This window comes from Spinacia oleracea, chromosome 5 (genome assembly GCF_020520425.1).
Source record: "Spinacia oleracea cultivar Varoflay chromosome 5, BTI_SOV_V1, whole genome shotgun sequence".
NCBI classification, from domain to species: Eukaryota; Viridiplantae; Streptophyta; class Magnoliopsida; order Caryophyllales; family Amaranthaceae; genus Spinacia; species Spinacia oleracea.
Genome location: NC_079491.1, coordinates 60,257,442 through 60,263,098, shown reverse-complemented (window position 1 = coordinate 60,263,098; position 5,657 = coordinate 60,257,442). Strand labels below are relative to the sequence as shown.

The 5,657-nt window shown below is 34.7% G+C and overlaps 1 long non-coding RNA gene across 1 annotated transcript; it reads left to right on the top strand.

Annotated features, from left to right (window-relative positions):
- Positions 1–2,520: 2,520 nt before the first annotated feature.
- On the top strand, positions 2,521–5,074 carry LOC130462073 (uncharacterized). Its single transcript, XR_008922205.1, has 4 exons — positions 2,521–2,660; positions 2,754–3,023; positions 3,824–3,888; positions 4,850–5,074. It is a non-coding gene; the product is annotated as an uncharacterized lncRNA (long non-coding RNA).
- The last annotated feature ends 583 nt before the right edge of the window (positions 5,075–5,657 follow it).

Below are 5,657 nucleotides of genomic sequence, written 5' to 3'. Positions count from 1 at the left end.
AGCTACAACCGTTTAAGGTTTAAGTTTATTGAAGTTTGAAACATTCTTTATTATTTTCAAGGATGCAATAAACCTCTATGGAGTTAGCAATAAAAGTTAAAGTTTTCAAGGAATTGTTCTTTATTCTATTTTGAGGATTCCATAATACCCCAACCTCTAGGTAGTACGTCGTGGATTAATCTTCCTATTGGTTGCATACTCAATGTGAATTGTGGATCAATTCAATTGCCACAAAAATATTAAATGATTTGAGTACATAAAGGAAGTGAGGGCCAATCTAGATCCTCATGACCAATATGATTCAAAATGTTATGCCTTATGTGTAGTGTGTAAATGTCTTTCGTGTATTATTGAGGATGATTATTTTCCAATGATTATTGCATCTTGTAGACGATCGTTGCACCTTCGTAAACGATTGTCGTGCCTTCGTAAATGATGTGTATTAATGTGAACATTGTTGGTTGAGGCGATCTTTATGGTCAATTCAAGTATTAAATTGTATGGGATAACGTATAGGTGATGTTTCAAACCTAAAGTAGAATATACTAATTGCAGGTCGCGTTCTAGAATGGCCAACAACAATGATCTAGCTGCTGCGATTCGCCTCTTGGCGGAAAAGCTAACCCAGGAGAGAACTGAGCGCCCCGATTCTGCAGGGGAAATGTTTGAAAGACTTTCTAAGGTTAAGCCACCGTATTTCAATGGGCAAGCAGACCCAACCTTCCTGGAAAACTGGATTAGGGAGTTTGAGAAACTATTTGAGGCTGTGAGTTGCCCTGGGAGTATGAGAGTAAGTCAAGCTGTCCTTTATCTGAAAGATGAGGCCGACCTTTGGTGGAAGGAAAATAGAAATAGGCTAAGTGCTGTTGAGGGATTCAATTGGAATTCATTCATAGTTGCCTTGAGGGGGAAGTTTTATCCTCCTTTTATGAGAAAGCAGAAAGCGCAGGAGTTCATCAACCTTAGGATGGGGAATATGACTATTGCTGAATACTATAGCAAGTTTATAGCTTTATCGAGGTTTGCACCTGAGGTGGTAGCTACTGAGGAGCTAAAGGCTCAAAGGTTCGAGCAAGGGCTGACTGATGAAATTCAACTGGGATTAGGTGGGGAAACTTTTACATCCTTAGACATAGTGTATGGGAGAGCCGCTCATATTTATGGTCTGCAGTTTAGAAGGGACAAGAAAACTGTAATAATTGGGGAAAAGAGAAAAGATTTTAATGCTGGGGGTAACCAAGAAAACTTTAAAAGGAATAGAAATGGAAATGGGAATGGAAATGGAAATTTCCAGGGAAGAAACAATCAGGGGCACCACAACAACTCGAACCCATCTGAGAGAGTGCATCATTGCAAAATGTGCAGTAACAATCACCCTGGCAAGAACTGCAAAGGAGAATTAGTGACCTGCAACTATTGTCAGAAAAGGGGACATAGGGAGTATGAGTGCTTCACTAAGCACAGAAAGGAACGAAATAGTAATGGAAGTGGAAACCAAGTGAGGTTTAACCAATCCGGAGGTCAAAATTCAAAGCCTAGAGGGGCACAAAGCAATCAAGAGAACTATAATAAGCCTGCAAATGATAACAACAACCCGAATAAGGCTCCAGGAAAGTTGTACATGATGAATCAGAATGAGGATGAACGACCTGCCGATATAGATTCTGGTACTTTTCTATTAACTCCGCACAAGTTAAGCATTATTTAATTCGTGGTGACTTGTTCTTTTGTTTCGTCATCTGTTGTGAAAAGTCTAAAGTTAGTAGTTTTAGTGAAATATGAATTTTGAGGATGGAATTCGTCGAAAGAGAATTTTGGTTAGCTATTCCCTGAGGTGAGTTACGAGGGCGTAACTCGTTTTCTTTAAGGGGGTAGAATGCGATAGAAATTCGTGCTTTTTACCTATTTTATGGCACTTTTATGCATTTTTATGCTTATTTTAGCATATTTTACGAGTTTAGGCAAAGCAAATAGACTCTCCGCATAAGAAAAGGTGTTCATTAGTAACACAAACAGCTTTGAGTTGGCAAAAGAGTGCACATAGGTGGCACAAGTACTTCTACAGTGAGAATAAGTCGAAAACTTTTGAAAAATGTGTGAATTTTCGAGTCAAGTTTCGGAACGAAACTTCTTTTAAGAGGGGTAGATTGTAATCCCCCATAATTTTATACATTTTATTAATATATTTTAACGTATTGTTAATTATATTTAAATATAATTTACGAATTTTAGAAATAAATATGTAATTAACGAATATTTATTTTATACTTTTAAATATTTCAACGGTTTATGAAATTAAAATAATTTTAGAATTTGATGTTGAAAAGAATTTGAATTACGAAAACACGATTGAAATTAGAAAACAATCTTAAGCGGTGTTGAATTCAAATACCAAACTTAATTCTAATCCTAGCCCAAATTAGCAAAGCCCAAAATAAGTTAAACCCACATCCCTTACCCATATTCCAAATTCATGTAAAACTCTCAATCCTCTCCTCTCCTTCACGTGAAAAAGAAAAAACAAGAAACCTCAAAAACCCTCATTCTCTCATTCAGCAACCACGTGAACCCATCCCTCCCCTGCTTCACGTTGCTGCAGCTGTCCACGCCGCCTCCACCGCCGGCGTTTCCTCCGTCGTAGTCCCTCTCCGTCGCCGCCGGTAACTCTCTCCCCCTCCTCTTCTCTTTCGTTTTTCTCTCTCTCTCTCTCCCGTTTCTTGCTCTCCTCCTCACATGTTTCTGTTGTTGCGCAGCCACGCACAACCACCGAGCACCGCCACCCACTCGTCGTTCCCCTTCGCTGCGCCGCCCACCTGCAGCGTCGCTGCCGCGCCTGTCCAGCCGGAAACCCTCCTTCTCCTCTTGGGTTTCGGTTTCTCTCTCTTCTTGCGTTTTTGGTTCGACCAACAACCACCAGCAACCACCCGTGCCGACACCTGACCCGACCAGCGCCACCTCTGCTAGCCACCGCTGTCCCCGCCGTGCCCTAGTCACCGCCGGCCAGCACTCCTCCTCTCCTTTTGGTTGACTTTCTTAAACCCTAAGTTATTTAAATGTTTTAATTAAGTTTATTGATTTTTGTTTATGTTTCTAGAATTAAATTATTAATCTTTATAATTAAATTATCATTTTCAGATTTGGTATTGATATTATAAATTAATTATTTTCAGTTTTGGTTGATTAATACATAAGTTAGGGTTTAAATTAGTTTAGTGATTTAATTCATGATTTGATTTAATAAATTTATGATTTTTAAGATTTAATTACTAATTCTCAGATTATATGTTGTCGAAATTAATTTAATTATTTTCAGATTTGTTAATTACGTTTAAATTAGGGTTTTAATTAAGTTTTATTAATTTAATTCATGTTTCGTGAATATAAATTATAAGTTTTTATGATTAAATTAGATTTTCAGATTATACATTATGCTTAATTGATAATTTAATTTTCAGATTACATAGTTGAATTGAAATAAGGAATTTAATTAGTAAAGCATGTATTTTTAAGGTTTTAATGTTCTAAAATCATAATAGAATGATTATACATTATTAAAGCTATTATTTTTATGATTCTAAGAATGTTAATTATGTTTTGGAGTAGTTTGAAATTAGTTATATTGCTGAAAATTTAAAGTACGATGTTTGCAAAGAGTTTTCAACGAATTTCAATCACTAATTCAATAATTATGAGGCTAGGAAATCAAAGGTTTAAGTTTTTATATTGGGGAATGTTCTAAATATGTTTAGGATGCATTTAGAATGCTTTGTTATGGTTGCCAATGATTAGGAATTGATTTGGGTACGTTTCTTGGTTATTTTAGGCGGAGAATTCTTTGTGGGTGACTTTTGAATTCGTTAAAGTGGCCTATCAGTTTGTTTACACAAGGTACGTACATACCGTGTGCTTGGATGTGTGTTGTATTGAGAATATGATGAATATATTTATGAACTTGTTTATGTTGGAATTTCATGTTCAATGTCGTTGAATTAATGCGTTGAGCATAGAACTTTATTTATAAGAATTGAATCATGTTAGCATGGAATATTGATGCAAGCATGTTGGTTTTGTGGAACTTTATATTATTTAATATTGGTTTAGATCTTTATTGATCGTTGTTCCTCTTTAGATTTTCACTACTTTATAAGGGCCGAGGACCTTGTTTGGTAGTTGAACCTTATACCTAATAAAGGTTTTTAAATATGGATAAAGGAAGGATTAAAGTAGTTGGAATTGGCTCTTGGTTGAATGTTGTGATCACTGGTTTAATTCAAAGATAAAAGAAGTTGTGTTTACTTGTTGAATATAATATTTATGTTTGATGGGTCATAACCAAGTATTAAAAGTTAATTCATGTAAAGTGAAAATGAGAAGCAATAGCTTTAGACTGTGCACGTCTAAAGTGACGGACAATCAGGAGTTGGGGTCATGGGTAGCCTATGGCTTTTCTGGGGCCGGATTGATCACCGGTTCTATTTTTATTTAAAAGTCCCTCGATATCGCAGGTCATTGGGGTTTACGGAGTCGCGCCCGTACCTCGTCTTCCTTAGTGAAGAAGAAGAAATTTCTAGTAGACAACTCAGTCCATTGACTATTTCAATTAAAATAATGTTAATGATACAAAGGTCTAGTTCAGTCAAATATAGTATTCAAGTCAATATATCTTGATTATCATTGCTTATGTTTTATTTAGTACCATGTTAGGATTGTTCGTCTAATAGATTCATGTTAGGATTATTATTGATTTAGTATGTAGTACTCAGCTTTGCTGATTACGTGCTTTTGCTTGTGCATGTTGATCATGGCTATGCCTTATTGATCCTGTGATGACCCAATCTTTGGTGAGCAGTCTCTAAGGATCAATAAGCATTGTCCATTTGCAGGTTTGAAGATGTTGCATCATTGGGATCGGGAATAGAGAGCTTGTATTTAGTTTTGATTTGCTAAGTTAACTTGGGTTTGTTAATTGGGACTTTAAACTTGTCGTACTATTTATATTTCCTTATTTTCGTTGGATGATTTTTGGGATTAAACCTGTAATCGATTATTTATAAACCTAAAGTTAGTTTTATGTTTTCCGCTGCAAAATTCTGAATAAGCCGTTACGTTTTCACACGGGCGATAATGCCTTGATAATTCTCTACGTTTTATATTAAAATGTTATTTTAGAAAAGAGAGAATTGTCGGGGTGTTACAAAGTGGTATCTAGAAGCTAAGGTTTTACTTTAATAAATTTTTAGGCGCCTAACTATCTAGTTATTTAAAATAAATTTCTTAAAAATCGAGATTCTACGTATTATAGTGTTCAAAATTGGTACTTTTTTTGGGGGGCCGATTTCCTTTTATCCTGTTTGAAAGTATATAATATTTCTTATTTAAGTTCGAAATCAAATTATTATTAAAGTTAAAGTGATACTTTCGACATTTTTATTTTTCTTATTATTTATTATTCAAACAAATACATAAAAATAATATGAATACATTTTTTTTTTTTTAAAAAAAAAAAAAAAGGAGTCCAAATTTTTTTTAAAGTTGTTTCAAGAGTTAGAATTCGTTATTTAGGAAATATAAATCTTTTTCGAATTAATAATTTTATTTTCGAATTTATTCGCTATGCATTTCCTTAATTTATTTTACTTTATTTATTTTATATTTAT